At 32.8% G+C, this 17,065-nt stretch overlaps 1 protein-coding gene across 4 annotated transcripts in view; it reads right to left on the bottom strand.

The window, feature by feature from the left end:
- LOC140449253 (guanylate cyclase 32E-like) overlaps positions 1-17,065 on the bottom strand; it is a 458,979-nt gene that overhangs the window by 123,564 nt on the left and 318,350 nt on the right. The window lies entirely within an intron of this gene.

The raw sequence follows: 17,065 nt of genomic DNA, 5'->3' as shown, positions 1-17,065 counted from the left end.
ATCTTTCTTTTAGAAGACCTAGAGTTGATACCTGCAAGCAGCAGGCAAAGCAAAGACAAAGACCTTAATGTATCCAGAAAAGCTAAAACTGAGTTGGAATTACATTATAAAAAAACATGTAAAGTTCTTGTAATAACTCAAGTAAAAGTTATTTAAGAAGACAGTACGAGCAGTACTCTTCCATGTAGCGATATCTGTACCATTACGTGGATCTAAGAAGTATTTTCGCTTCCCAAATTGACGCATAGTAGTATGTATTACAGCCGAAAATTGTCAAATCTTGGAATACATAAACATGAATAATGTGCATCTGGCATGAAGGACAATTGGGTCGTGGTAGGAACCAAATGGCATCATGTCTGCTACAAGCCTTGAATACAGGACAGCTTTCAACTTATAAGCGAAAACTATGTATATGGAGCGGCAACTGTGTAGGGCAATTGAAAAACCGAATGTTTATTTTCTTATTTATTTTCTTGGTAGCCAATGGACATTTTGATACCATCGATCATAAATTTTTAGTTTCCGGTTATAGCTTTTCATCTTCAGATAGAGATTTTGCTCTTATCGAAAAACGAGCAGAACGTTTTAAGCTTCAAACAGTTAATAATGTAAAAACTGTGATTGCTGATGTTAGATCTTCAAAACCTTACAGACTATTAGATATGGGAGAATACATTTTTTTGATTTCGATAAAATATCATCCAAATTTATAGATACATCTAAACTTGGCATTACTTAAGTATCGTGATGACGTGTGACGAAAGAAGCGCCGGAAACAGTATTGTAACAAAAATTTCAGTGACTTAATGGAAAGGGAGAAGGGACGTGTATTGAAAAAAGATGTGACTGTCCAAAAGTTAAAGTTGACAGCGCTCTTAGCGTTTCCTGGTGTTTAGCAAATACACGAAAGTGAAAAAAGACCTTCACGTCATGCTAGAATTTATTAACCAATAAAACAGAGCATAAAACAGAGCAGAGATTTTTAGTCATATTTTTCATATAATATTTCTGTGGACTTAGACCATTTCCTTTTTTTTCTTCGTTTGTTGTGAATTTCTAAGTTTCTTCATTGTATTTACACCGAAAATTTGATGTATATTATTTCCGTACTTGTTAATAAATTTCCATTACCAATTATATATTTGTTTTATTTTTTTGGTTGTTTAAGTTTTCTTTGATTTCTGTCAATTTTTAATTTTGGCACTGTCATCGCTTTTTAAACCTTGCAGTCTTACTTGGATACTATGCCTCTTGGCTAAAAACGTGGCGAATTACAGCAAACGAAATTAAATATATCCATGTCAGCTACAAGTTACAAAGAGGTGCCTGTCCAACTGTGACATTAAATGGTTAGTTTTTGCAACAAAAAGAATATTTAAAATATCTGGAAATCCATCTGGACCGACGATTAGCTTAGATAACACATATATTTGCTAAGAGAAAGCAACTGGGCTTGAAATTTAGTAAATTGTACTGGATGTTGGGTCGTTAACCAAACTTAACAGTAACCAACGTTAATTTACAAAGTTGTCCTAAAAACGATACACAGCTTTGGAATTCAATTGTGGGTTATTCAACTTAAAAATTAGACTACTATTAGAGAGACTTATATATATTAAAATTACTACAGAACTCTTCCAGGTGATCCCAGTCTAACAAGCGGGTTTTCGACCAGAACGAAGCTTCGACAGAACTCTCGACAGCTTTCGATACAGTATGAATGGGGGCCTCATATACAAAATTCTCCGTGCAATCCTCTGTAAACCAATAGCATGCCTAATAGATAGCATGCTCAACGACCGAATGTTTTAAGTAGTGATAGGCACAAATATCAGCCCACCAAAGAAACTTAAGAATGGCCAACCACAGGGGTCAGTGCTCTCTCCACTACTATTTAGCTTATACCTAGCAGATATGCCGGAAACACAATCAAAAAAGTTCGGATACGCCGATGACTGGGCCCCCACTACACGATGCAGAACACTAGAAACGTCTGAAGAAGTTCTAACGGCAAACATATATATATATATATATATATATATATATATATATATATATATATATATATATATATATATATATATATATATATATATATATATATATATATATATATATATATATATATATATATATATATTGGGCAAATATTTTTGCAAGTAGCGACTTCAACCAAATGCATCCAAAACAGAAGTTAGTTGCTTTCACCTGAACAATAAACTTGCTGGAAAGGAACTCAATATACGGTTTGGAAATACAACACTTACCCACAACAAAACACCGAAGTATCTAGGCGTAACACTATACAGAACGCTATCGTTTAAAGAGCATTTAACAAAAATTGCTCAAAAATTGAGTACAAAAAATAACATTATACAGAAGCTCTGCGGTACCACCTGGGAAGCATCGGCTTCCACTCTCCGCTCTACTGCCTTGGCCTTTGTTTTTTCGACCGCTGAATATTGTGCTTCAGTTTGGCTACACAGTCCACACGTAAAAAAGGTCGATACTCAGTTGTACAGCACTATGAGGATGATAGCTGGCACAATTAAATCAACTCGCACCCAATGGCTTCCCATATTAAGTCACATTCCACCTCCACATTTACGACGAGTTGACGCACTTACACGTGAATACAAACAGATCATGAACAATATAAACCTAACGATCCACCAAGATACCGAGGTTGCACGAAATACCCGTCTCCGTTCTAGAAAACCACCAATAAAAACGGCAACAATGATACATGAGGAGTTCAACATTACGAATGCATGGTTCCAAGAATGGAACGCATGGCAAAATAACATGCCCTGCATTACCCACAAGTCACCAGGTTTTGATCTTCCACGCAAAACATGGTCCACTCTAAATAGGATCCGAAGCAGACATGGCAGATATGCATACATGCTACATAAATGGAGAAAGAACCCGTCTCCTCAATGTAACTGTGGGAAGAACCAAACCATCGACCACATTATTGAAGAGTGTTCCTCAAGATCCTACAATGGTAGCCCTGAAGACTTTTTGTTTGCAACTTCAGAGTCAATTGATTATATTAATACACTTGACGTTCGTTGGTAACTATTTAAAGTTTGTCATATACCTATATTACTAGTGTTTGTAATTTTGTTCTAAATGTGTTGTAATTGCCATACGATAAACAAAATAAATAACTCAAAAATAATTCATACAAACATTTTAGTCCAAAGTACTGAGGATTCTCGTAAAGAGTCTATGGTACGTAACTGTCAGTGTTACTACTCGTAGTAGTAACACTGACAGTTACGTCTGTCAGGTTTTCGAACCTTTGTCGTGTTCTATAGTGTAGTGGTATGTAGTAGTTAAGTTTCCCAAACCGAACCTTATATAAATTAAAGGAAACTGTCACTAAACAGTTTTTCTAAATGTTTTGTTACTGTCATTAGCATTTGCCTGTGGAAGAATTTTACAGACTGTAAATTAAAATGGGATGTCTATTAAAAAAATTTTTTTAAATAACTAGGATAACAGTTGCTTTTTTGAAAACAATTTCCAGAGTGGAAGTTAAAGTAGAGTGTTATAACGTTATTTCTGTATCGTTTACGACACTCGGACTGATAAAAACTCATACACGACCGGTCAGCGAATGTGTCTTACTATTTCCCTCCTTAAGTGGTCTATTTTCCACTACTTATCAAAATAAATCAAATCTTTTCCGTCGTGTTGATATAAATTTTATTTAAAAAATTGATTTCTCGCGCGTAACGGACATTCTCCACATTGCTGTATGGTATGGAGAGCTGAACCCTTACAGAGACATTAATGAAAAAATTAGAGGCCTTTGAGATGTGGATTTATCGACGAGTATTGCGGATAAGTTGGATTGATCGAATAAGAAATGAAATAGTCTTACATCTAATGAAACAGAGCACAGAAATAACAAAAACGATAAAAATTTGAAAGCTATTTATAGATATTTCGGACATGTAATGAGACATCCAGAGAGGTATAACCTTCTACACCTCATAATACAGGGTGAGATCGCCGCAAGAACATCCTGGCTCCGAAATCTCCGAGAATGGTATCAAGAGACCACCGCTAATTTATTTAGAGCCGCCATAAACAAAGTTATTATTGCCAATATGATCGCCAACGTTCGATAATCAAACAGGGTACTGAAAGAAGAAGAAGAACGGATATTCAAAATCGCCGATCGCTTCAAGCGTTGTTTCTGAGAAAATGCTTCATTCTATAGAAAAAATCCTACCAAACACTTTTGTTTAAAATTATTTCAGCTACATTTATCGTATAAATCATTTTTTCTACGGCCCACAGACTCCTGTTAAATCGATGTTTTTAGTTTTCCCCCCTACGAAAGGGGATTTCAGAGAAAACTCGGGGGTTGGAGGGTAAACTGACAACCGAAGTATACTATCACTATTAAGTATTAATAATCTGTTCGGTATTTACATGTTCAGATTTCGTTGTTATAGAGTGGTTAATTACGTGTACTATTATTTGCAGCTAAAACTAAATAAATGCAAAAAGTTACAAGACTGGTAAGCATTCACAAGACTTAATTACCAAAACGAGACTGGGAAACTCACTTAAATGCATAAACAGCTATTTAAGATAAACATTAATTTACAAGAATCTTATTTCTTCGAAGAGAAGGAAAATTTTCGATGCAACGGTGAATAATTATTGAACGAAAAGTTGTTAACAACATCCGCGAAAAATAAAAAAAGCAATGGAAAATTAACATAAACTATGAATAAGATTAAAATTTATATAAGATAAGATTAAGATCAACATTGAATATAATCTAGCGTAACTATTTCTTTCTCCTCCTAATTCTATTAAAAATAGAATGTACTACTATCCTACATAATTCATTACACCCCCGACAAGCTCTCTCGTGCCCTTAGCAACACGTATTCCTCCCAAGATTTTTTAGAAGTTTATCAAATCATTAGCAATTTGTCAAGCAGGCTCTTATTGTTTTGAAGTAACAAAGGTTAATAACCAAGAAAATTGAATGGAAAACAATTAACAACAGCTACTGCCGAGAGCGAAGAAATTACATTTCAATGGGCTATTTATCGATGTGGTTCTTTTTATAAGAGAAGTTGACAGGTTAATTTACTAAGGTAATGAAACACGAAAATTAGTTAAGAAATAAATACAAATTATCTGTTATTAATTTTACTAGTTTAAAGGGACTAAAATCTTAAATACAATGTTTCAGATGTACCAAAGTTTCGTAGAGTTTTAGTTTATATATTTTTTGATTCAGTGAAGCACTTTTAAATTATTTTTGGAACATAAAAATGAAATAATCTTATTCCCAGTTATAATTGTTTCGAGTTTTATAATAAAAATAAACACACTCACATAATAAACAAAAATTTTGCATTTACTATTTTAGGATTGTGAAACTAAAATTTTAAAGGGAAATTCACAATGTTTGGCAGTGTATCCTTATGTATCATAAACCATGATAGTTTAAAAAAACTTACAATGATGTAAAAACTGCCTTTGCCAAATGGTAAACATTTTATTAAAATTTTAAAATTATCAAAAATGGATTTATAAATTTTCAGAACGTTTTCGATCCTATTAGATCATCATCAGTGAACAGATTGTGAAACTGTTTTCTTGTGACATATCTAAGTTCTTCTTCTTCTTCTTTTTATATAGACATGATTCTGTTTTTCAATGTGCCTCAAGTAAGTTGTCGTTTCATCGTTTTCGTAGTCTTCCTACTGATCATCTTCCTATTGGGGAACCGTCTCTTGTCGTCTTTACTACTCTATTTGTTGTCATTGGGCTTATATGATCGTTCCATTCTACTCTTCTATTTCTTACTCAATTCTTGATGTTCTTCACCTTGCATCTACGTCGTATATCTGTACTTCTAGCTCTGTCCCATAGTGTCCTATCATCAAGTTTTCTAAGTGTTTTCATATCTGCTGTTTCTATCATCCTTTTTGTCCTCTCTGTGTCAGGTCTTATTTCTGCCTAGTATGTCATTATTGGTTTGATGGTTGTTTTGTAACTTCTGCCTTTCGTTTTTTTTCCAATATTTTTATTCCTCCTTATTGTTTTATTTAGGCTGCCTGCGGCTTTGTTTGCTCTATTCACTTGATCTTCCACTTTGGTTTCGAGCTTTGCGTAGCTAGATAATGTGATGCCTAGATATTTAAACTTCATCACTTGTTCTATTATCTGACCTTTCAGATCCAATTTTCATCTTAATAAATTTGCTGTTGTAACCATGCATTTTGTCTTTTTTGGGGAAATTAACATGTTAAATTTTCTGGCGGTTATAATAAATTGGTGCAGCATACGTTGTAAATCATCTTCACTTTGAGAGAGTAGTATTGCGTCGTCTGTATAGCAGATTATTTTAAGTTGTTTTTCTCCCATTTGGTATCCTTTTTAGTTCTTACTTTTTATATTATTTCATCCATAATCAGGTTGAACAATAGAGGAACAATAGAGGAGTTCTTCTTTTACTTTTATTGTGTTGTTTTAGTAGATATTTTCGATCGTTTTGATTATTCCTAGAGATATCTCTCTTGCATACAGTAAGTGGATAATGTCTTATAATTTGGTCCAGTCAAATACCTTTGTAAGGTCCTGGAAACATAGATATGCCGGTTTGTTGTATTCTAATGATTTCTCTTGCACTTGCCTCATTATAAATATAGCGTCGGTGCATGATCTTCCCGACCTAATATCTTGCCGTTATTCTTCTACTAGTGTTATAATTTTATTCAATTTAATTGTTATCAATTTGGTTGTTAATTTTAGTGTTGTGTTTAATAAATTAATTCCTCTGTAATTTTCCGGGTCCGATTTGCCCCCTTTTTAAGGAGAGGTAATAGGATGCTTGATCTCCATTTTTGAGGAATTCTGTTTTGTTCTATTATTTTTTGGATTAGTTTTAATAGTTGTTTGGTCAGATCTGGTCCTCCGTACTTTAGGATTTCGTTCGGTATTCTGTCCTCTCCTGGTGATTTTCTATTTTTTATTTTTTCTTAACGCTACCTTTACCTCCTCCTCCTCAATATTTATTTCTTCGTTTGTCGTCACCTCTGGTGTTGGTGGTTTATTATCGTCAGCTTTAGCAACTAGGGATCAAAAGTAGTCTACCCATGTTTCCTTCTGAATTTGTTTCGTTTTTATTAGTTCGTTCATCTCTTTTCTTTGTCCTCTGATCATTCCCTTTTTTTTGTGTTCGGTAGAAATAGTGTTCTATCTGTTTTAAGAAACTCTGCCAGTGTTCCTTTTTTATTTGTCTAACTAAAGTATTCATTTCATTTCTGCTTCGTTTATAGTGGTTGCATGCCTTTTGTGTTTGTTGTGTTCTCTATTGTAAAAAGGCTTTCTTCTTTTCTTCATATTTTGTCTTCACTTCCTCTCTAAACCATGGTGTTTTCTTTTTTGATATGTTAGTGTTCGTTACTTTCCTTTTTCCAAGTGATTTGGTTGCTGCGTTAATTATGTTATTTTTGAGTTTTTTCCAACTTTCATCGATGTTATCGTTTTCTCATATTTCATTCCCAGCGATCTTCTCTGATATTCTTTTCCTGTAAAAGTATTCCGTGGATTCCGAATTTAGTCCTTCGACTTTGATTTTTGTTTGTGTTGGCGCTACTCTCTTGGGTGGGAAGTATTTCAGGATGATTCTTATTTTACATAATAGTAGGCTATGGTCACTACCTACGTCTACTGAGTTGAGACATCTTACGTCGATTATTTTCGATGAATGTATATCTCTGTTGGTTACAATATAATCTATCATAGATCTTTGTCCACGGGTAATATTAAATGTATATTTGTGTTGGTCTTTGTGGTCAAAAAATGTGTTGTTTATTCTTATTTTGTATTCAATGTAGGTATCGTATAATTTATATTTTTCTGTTTTTAGCGTACAAAGAAAAACTATTGACATAAATATATTTTTTTGTAGCATGCATGTGTTCTAAACACATGCATGCTACATAAATTCCTGAAATATACTAGCAAAATCAGTAGATCCTTAAAACCTGATGGTATGCCTACTTTAGAACTATCAGGCAGTCCAGCTTACAAAATCAAGAAAAAAGAGTAGCACGACTAAAGAAGAGAAGACAACATAAGGATGTAGAAGACATATAATAGCAAGTACCTCGTGCGTTTTAAATCCACTATAGAAATCAGATACCAATATTTATATGGAAACTGTAACAAGAAACTTCGCAATGTTACCTGTAGGCGATACATAACAGTAAGTGTACTTTATATTATACTGAGTCTATCAAAAACAGTGAGTGAGATGTAAATTATTTTAATTAGTTTTTATTTAACTCCTTAAGCTAATTAGGTAATTATTTTAGAGCAAATCAAATAGAAATAAAGTTATTGAGGAAAAAAATAATGCTTCTAGAAAAGCAGAATACAGAACTCAATGAAAACTTTTAGAAAATGGAAGAACGAATAACCGTAAAATATAAAAATATCTTAGCCAAAATTTTTACTCCGGGTCAGGTACAAAAAAAATAATCTGTTGATCAACAGAGGATATTTCATCAGCAATATCTTTTGTTTTGACGTAAATGAGGGCATTTAATGAGTGTTAATGAAAAAGAAATTCGACTTTACTGAAGCGGATGAAATCTGCGTAGTAAGCTTTGACGAAGTGTGTATTTCCAACAAAATCGAGATCGATACGGAAAATAAACCGATCATAGGACCTCACAGATCCTGTCAAGCTGTTATGGTGCGTGTTTTGCTTTTAAAACTGAAAACAACCAATTTACTCTAAATTTAATCAGCCAATGCTAAAAAATGTTATTGAGCACATGAAATTGTTCAGTGCAAATTTTATTGTAGTAGCGATCTCCAGTACCATGGGTATTGGAAATACTGCCCTTTAGTCTCAGGTGAGTGTTAGATATGACAAAAATTGTTTTATTAATCACCCCTATGATAAGTCTTTTAATATTTTTGTTTTTGCAGATATTCCACATCTGGTTAAACTTGCCCGAAATCATCTAATTGATCATGGCTTTATTATTGACAATAAAATCATCAACAATGATTACTATGAAGTGCTATTGAGAGAAAATGGACTTATGCCAAAAGATAATTACTGAAAAGAAGCTGCTGTAATTGTTCAGCTATTTAATGATTGGTTTGATCTATTTAATTCACGGCCTAAGTTAGTTTCCAGAGTAGTTACTACTAAGTAACAGCTCAATTGAAAGTCATCAACTGCCATGCGATATTTCGACGTCAGAAGATATTTCCTTGACACAAAAAATGCTGTGTAATTTGTTAAAAAAAAAATTAAGGGATCGAAAGAATCTAACTTAAAGAGGATAAAATATTTTAAAATACACTTATAGAAGTTTACTACTTGGAGGAGGATCATATGATTGACGATGACATTTTGAAAGTCGCAGACAATTATGAGGCGAAGGAAAAATTCATCGGGACTCATTGAAGTATGTTGATGGTTTTATTGCATACAAATTCAAACATAAATATAATTTAGAAAACCCTTTAAAAACCTGTGACACAGATATGGAACCAGATTGGCTACAGACAGTCTCATAAAGGTTCTCTTTTGTACCCAAACAAAGAATTCTAGGAAGCTACACTAAAAATGGAATTAATGTTTTGTACAATCGATGGAAGCTCTTTATCGAAAGAAAACTAAAATCTTTTAATAGTTGGCATAGAAAACTTTCGCTAAGCTGGAGAATATCATGATACCATTTGAGGCAGTTCTATATATCAGTGGGACACGCACATATATAAGATTAAGAGAAATGAACAGAATGATTAGTTTCTGTTCAGTAACTATCAAAGAAAACTCAGCAAAAAATGTCAAACTTTGTTAACTAAAAACTAGATTTTAATAATGTAATATAAAATATTAGAATTATTGTCGGCCGGATTTAGTATTCGAACATTGTAAGTTAAGCAAATGTTGGAAAATGTAAGTCAAAGTTCGAAGATATTTTTTAATATTAATTTTTTTTTTATTTTTAAACGTTAATTAAGTGATTCGGTAAGTGTTCTTAATATTTAACTATTCTAACACTTTGTTTAAAATACACGATTTTGGAAATATTCTAGTAATGAGTATTATCATCGAAATATGTATAAAATAGAATTAATTTTTATGCTTATTTATTGAAAAGACATCATTATATTCCTACATTGATATGAATTTACACAATTTATGTATCGAAACTTCACAAAAAGTTCTTTTATTTTCGAATAATCAGTAAACCTATATCCAAGAAAAAATAAAAAAAATTGTAAACTACACAGCTTATAATATAAAGTGCCAAATATTCATGCTTATATTTAATATTAACCGATTAACGAAACTTTGCTTCGCGCGTGACGTCACGCAGTGCGAAAGAGAGATACTGCTAGCTGCGCAATAACATACCGGTATTTGTGTATCATGACATTACCTACAAGTGAGTCAACAAAACGCAGTCAATAAAAACAGTACGGTGATATGCGTGATAAAAACAGCTAATCCGCTACAGACAAACTTGTACGAAAATCCACGCGTGTGAACCCTGCTTACAGTGGGTGATCAAAATATTAGAGCCTCCGAGTAAATTTCAATTTTTTTTTTTAAAAAGGGGTATATAATTGAGCTGTAAAATATATTAATGCGTTTGTTTCCATTTGATTATCTTGTAACACTATAAAAGTGCAATTAATAGTCTGGCAATAGGGGCAACACAACATACGTGCAATACATGGCTCAGATGCCATTGTTTGTCAGCGCCGTGCAGCCTAGCTTGTAATTCGAGTGCATATTATTTGGTATTCTTGGTATTAAGAGTTATAAATAAATAGTTTCCAGTGCTTTCTAGTAATATTCTGACAGTCGTATATTATTTTTTGTGAATTTAGAAAACACTACATGTTCGTTACCCCAGTGGTACCAGAACATCATGGAAAAAGCCAAAGACATCTCACCAAGAAAAATAGCGAAAATAATATTTATTATTAAACACTAATACACTCAAACACAAAAATAGCATACGTGCCTAAAGTTTCAAGAGCATCTGTTGACGGTGTAAAAAAAAAAGCCGTTAGTCATACCAGCCATGAAGAAAAAAACGCCTCAAGGGGCTAAAGATCAAGATGATGGATGATTGGAATCAGGTAAATAACATTACTTAAAATTGGTTTTATTTTATGTAGTTTAGAGTGGATCAATTTGTCCACGATTCTAAAATAATAATAATATTCCAAGTTTGTTTTTCGGATGAATCTACCGTGCAGATATTCATAGACAGAGCTACACTCGTGAGGAGAAGCTGGGAAAAAATATAAATTGAATTGTATTGTGAGGATAGTAAAGCGCTCCCTGAGCTACATGGTGTGGTCTATAATAAGCAGTCAGGGAGCTGACTCGGCTTATGGATGAGTCGGCGCCTTGTCACAACGCAAAAACTGTTACAAAAGTCCTTGCAAAGAACTAGATAAATGTGCTTGACTGGCCTGGCAATTGGCCAGATCTGAATCTAATAGAAAATCTTTGTAAGCTCATGAAGAAAGAAATTAATAAAATTATAACCACAAAGCGTTAATTGATTGAGCGCTTAATAGCAATATGGCACAGAAGTAAAACAAATTGACAAAATTGCCAGACATGCATAGAAAGTATGTCAAGAAAGTGCCAGGCAGTCATTGTTGCAAACAGTGACACTACCAATTATTAGACTTAACGCATAATTTTGAGTATATCCATCTAATTACTCATTTCTTTTTTAATATTTGCAAACTTTATAAAGTTCTAGATCACAGTAAAACAGAATTAAGCACAAAATTATGTTTCATAGCTCAATTACATACCATTATTCAACAAAAAGTAAAATTCTATAGAGGGTTCTAATAATTTGATCAACCACTGTATATAGCGAATACCATTTAACGAGTGAATATAACAGCAATAGTGGTAAAAGTTTATAAACTTAATAAGCTATTGTCTGCATACAATTTAATTACCGTCTTCTAACTGTTTTGAACCAGCCCCTATTGATAAAATTTTAAAACTCTAAAATTACTTTAATAATTTAACATATGTACATATCGTGGCGACTTACTAGGAAATAAATAAAGTACGTGGATGAAATTTGTTAAAAAATATATTTCAATACAACGCAAACAATAGAACCAATATAGATTCTGGAACTAAACTACCACTAACTTATGAATAAGTAAAATATAGTGAAGGAATAATAGTCTATAGTTTCTGTGTCTGTAGACACTTAGCCGTCTACAGGTTGAACAGGTTGAAATTTATTCGTATGTTGAAATTAACGTGAACACGTGGGATCATAGGTTAGAAATAAGGCAGTATATAGGAAAAGCTGAAATGGCATTTATTAGAATGGGTACCAGCTTCAAAGGTCGAAACCTTTGAAGCCTTTGAAAACTCAATGTAACATGCTCTATGTTATGTATTTTTTCGGTTCTGTTTTACGGATTAGGTGCTTGCTTTTACCCTTTCTAAACCATCGATAAACAAACTGAAGGTATTATGGGCTGCACTAAAGTGCAAGTCAAGAATGGAAAAAAGTGTGGGATTTTAAAAATAATTAAAACACAATTAACTTATGCCAACTTAAGCTATGAGAAATTAACAGAGATACGGACTGTTTCAATTGGTTTTATAAAGAAAAGTTTACGGCAAAACTGAACCACAAAGAAAACTAATTTCTTGTCTTCAATATCTAAAAACTTGATTTAATATGAACACCATGTAATTGCTCCGTACAAAAGTTAATAAAGTGCGAATTGCCTTGATGGCTGCTAATATTCCGAACAGATAGGCATCAAGTAAAGAGTAAAATGAAACACGTTTCTGGAAAACTAAACGGAAAATTGGTGAGTACAATAGCATGATGAGCTATCTGATGGTCTGGATCTGCAAATACTGCTTTTCCTTCTATCTCAATGTATTATTCTGTCATGCGATTTGACAAAACAATCTCAATATTAATTATTTTTATCCAGATCAATTAAAATCAATGCAGTATTTCTCTTCATTGACTTGAAAAATGTAGAAGTTAACACACTGTATTGTTTCATAAAAATTAACCAACAGCTATTATGTGTTCATATCTTTGGTAATATTGAAACACTTATTAAAGGTAAAATTATAAACTATAAAAAGGAAGTATACTTTTAAGAAACTAAGAAAATTCAAAATGTAGCTAGACTACTGTCTCAATTTCAGATTTAACTAAGAAAATATCTGACTGTATATAACACTCTAGCGAAATCAATTTCGCTTGTCAACTTGCCAAAATAGAAAAGGAACTAATATTGATAGAAGACGCCACTATGTCTCAAACAAACCTATTTAAAATGCAGAAACATACGATACATTTAAAAGCAATGATACTTTTTAATATGTTTTCCAATAAAACAAAAAAGTACGGTTCGTGTATGTTTCTTAAACTCTACGTAAAAATAAAAGTATACAAACTAGTCAGAATTTATATTAGTTTTATACAAATTACAATTCATTTAAATCGCCTAACGGTAGAAATAGTCTACATTTTTTTGACATATTATGGTATATACAAGTATTTCCTTTAAGATGTAGATATAGGATAAATCACCTAACTGTTCTTAGATATACTTATCAACAAAATATGATTAGCAGAGAAGACATAGAGATCGAAATACACGCCAATTGTATCAATAAAAGAGATGACGGCATGATATGGAGATTTCTAAAGAAAGCATCGACATTTACTTATTATGAAAAAAAGTAAGTGTTTAATTGAATTTAGTTTTGTTAAGCTGAATAGGAGGTATTGCTTTGAGTAATGTGGTGACTTATACAAGATATTGAAAATTGAGCATTGGTGACTTTTTATCCAAAATAAAGTTAAACAATTCTCTGGAATTTAACATATTTTATTCATGGTAATATAAAACACTTGAAACAAAAAATTATTACTTTGAAATTCAACAAACAACAAATATTTAATAAGTTTAAACGATAAAAAAAAAAGGATATATCGGTAAAAAGACATAAAATAAATACGTATTTTTTTGGTAGGATCGATTTTAAATCTTGTAAATGATGTCATTTCTCCATTTTTATTTTACAAGACGTTAGAAATAAAGATGGATAGTCAAAAATTGTTGACATAGTCTGTTAAGGAATATTTATGGGAATACTTACATGAGGGAGTTCAGTATGAAGTATTACTCTTTATGGTTAATTCTTATTTCTACTGCTGTAACGAAAAGCTAAGAACAGTAGATGGTGAAAAGCTGATCATTCACAAAGACTTTACGAAGGAATCGTTGCTCAATTCGGATTGCTTTATTGGGGGGTGAGTAAGAATTAGTCGTTTGAAATGGTAGCAGGAAAATCTTAATTAATAGATAACAGATAGTTAAAAGGCAGATATCAAATAGGTAACAAATTTGACAAAAAAAAAAACAAGAAATACTGTATACAGCTAAACTGCAAAAATTAGAGCGCCAATGATATCTTATGGAGATACCAAGATTAAGTTACTAAAAAATTTGTCGACATTTCTCTTAAAGACATTAAAAACACGTCAGAAAACATATTAAAGAATTATTAATGCAAAAAGTATTTAAATTGACACATTTACCTGTAAGCTAAAAGAAAAATTAGGAACTAATTACCTATCTTAACAGACGACCATATTGTCGCCAAAAATCTTATAAACAAACATATTATAGCTCTTAAAATAAAAAAAATCATTTAGACATGAGTTAATTTAATGATCGCTTAAATTTTCTTAAAAAACGTAAAAGCTTTAGTTTCTGTTTAAAATATAATACATAAGAAAATAACGAATAACATTCTTTTAATAACAAAAAGCTGCGTTACTGTTCAATATATTATATTAAATGAAATCTTATACTTTTATTATTTACAGTCACTTTACAAGTTATCGGCCCAGAAAATACTAGATGCCGAAACCAAAGAAACAGGTGAATCGTCGAAATCCATTTTCTGGTTAGGTAGAGAAACCTCAAAATAGATAGTAACGGTATATCGCCCTTGTTAGCAGAAACGGCTGCAAAAATGTAATGACGGATCTTTTCGTGTCCCTTAGAACTCTATTGAAAAAAAAAATACTTCTTCTTATCGAAGATTGGATAGAATGATTTTGATTATTTAAAGTGAATTTAATTACCAAACATTCTTAACAACAAAAACAGAAAACGATAAAACAATTTACAAAGAAGCACAAGCCAAAGTAAGAAAAAAGATCACTCAAAAAAAGAACGAATCATGGGAACAGAACTGCCAAAAGATCAACACCTACATAGGAGGTAGAAGAAGCACAGAGAGTTGGAGATTGATTAAAAGTATGAGAAATAATAAGAAAAAAGACGTTATATCACCAATAACAACAGAAAAATGGGAAGAATATTTCAAAAAATTACTAACAGAACAAAGACCAGAATTTGCTAACATGGAAGACAACACGATAGGTATACGTATAAATTCATCACCATTACAAATAAGTAAATCAGAGATGAAAGAAATAACCAAATCCCTGAAAAATGGAAAATCCCCTGGTCCTGGTGACATCCCTGCAGAATTAGTGAAAGCCGGTACAGACAAACTCCAGGAACAGTTAAGAAAACTCTTTCAAGACTGCTTGAATGGAGCCGAATTACCAAAAGAGTGGAAATTATCTATCATGTCAACTATCCACAAAAAGGGCAGCAAGGATCAGTGTGAAAATTACAGAGGAATTGCGGTAAACAGCACAATAAGTAGGATGTATGGGAAACTTATTAAGAACAAAATAGAAAATGATTATAGAGATTACGAAGCAGAGGAACAAGCTGGTTTTAGAGCTGGGCGATCCACAGTAGACCACCTGTACTCTATTACGCAAGTTATTGAAAAAAAAACAGCTGTCAATAAAGAAGTTCACCTGATGTACGTAGACTTACAAAAAGCATATGACAGTGTACCCCTAAGTAAACTATGGTCAACCCTACAGCAAACCAACATTAAGCATGGTCTTATCAAAGCAGTCCAAAGTCTGTATAATGGAACGACTGCAAAAATTAAAACTGGATCAAGGATATCTGAAGGATTTAAGGTCACGATAGGACTAAAGCAGGGTTGCTGTATTTCGCCTACCCTTTTCAAAATTTATCTGGAACAAGCACTCAAGCTGTGGAAAAGAAAATGTAATGGTATGGGAATTCCTCTCAATGACGAGACTACACTGTACACCTTATGTTGCGCTGATGACCAAATACTGATTGCTCAGGATCATGACGACTTGAGTTACATGACTCGGAAGCTAATAGAAGAATATAACAAATGGGGTCTCGAAGTCAACATTAAGAAAACTGAAGCCATGTGTATTGGAGGGACAAAACAGTCCATTATATTAGACGATGGGGTAGAAATTAGAAACTATGACGAATACAAGTACCTGGGTATGAAGATAACTCAAGATGGAACACTCGATGCTGCTATAAAAGACAGAAACATACAGGGTAGAAAAGCCATATCCATGATGAACGGAATTCTGTGGGACCAAACAATATCTAAAGCGAACAAACAACTCATATACAACACCATACTTAAAAGTGTAATCACATATGGCAGCTAAGTTTGGCAAATGAAACAAAGAACAGAGAAACTGTTACTAGCAACAGAAATGGACTTCTGGAGAAGAGCAGTAGGAAAATCAAGAAGAGATCGGATACCAAATGAGAGAATACGTGAAATGATGGGAGTCAAGCATACAATAGTTGATGACATAAAAACAAAACAGTTAATATGGTACGGCCATGTATAGAGAATGCCAGATGACAGGATTCCAAAACAGATTTTGACGTGGACACCACAAGGGAGAAGGAAAAGAGAAAGGCCGAGAAAAAGCTGGAGAGAGGGAATTGAAAAAGAACTAGAGGAAAGAGAAATCCCTCCAGGCCTATGGCTGAATAGAGAAGAATGGCGGTTAGGAGTCGGAAGGCGTCTGAGAACGCTGTAAACCAATAGTAGTAGTAGTAAAGTGAATTTCCC

This window comes from Diabrotica undecimpunctata, chromosome 1 (genome assembly GCF_040954645.1).
Source record: "Diabrotica undecimpunctata isolate CICGRU chromosome 1, icDiaUnde3, whole genome shotgun sequence".
NCBI lineage: Eukaryota > Metazoa > Arthropoda > Insecta > Coleoptera > Chrysomelidae > Diabrotica > Diabrotica undecimpunctata.
Note: the sequence above shows the minus strand (reverse complement) of the source record. Positions and strands in the feature narration are given on the sequence as shown.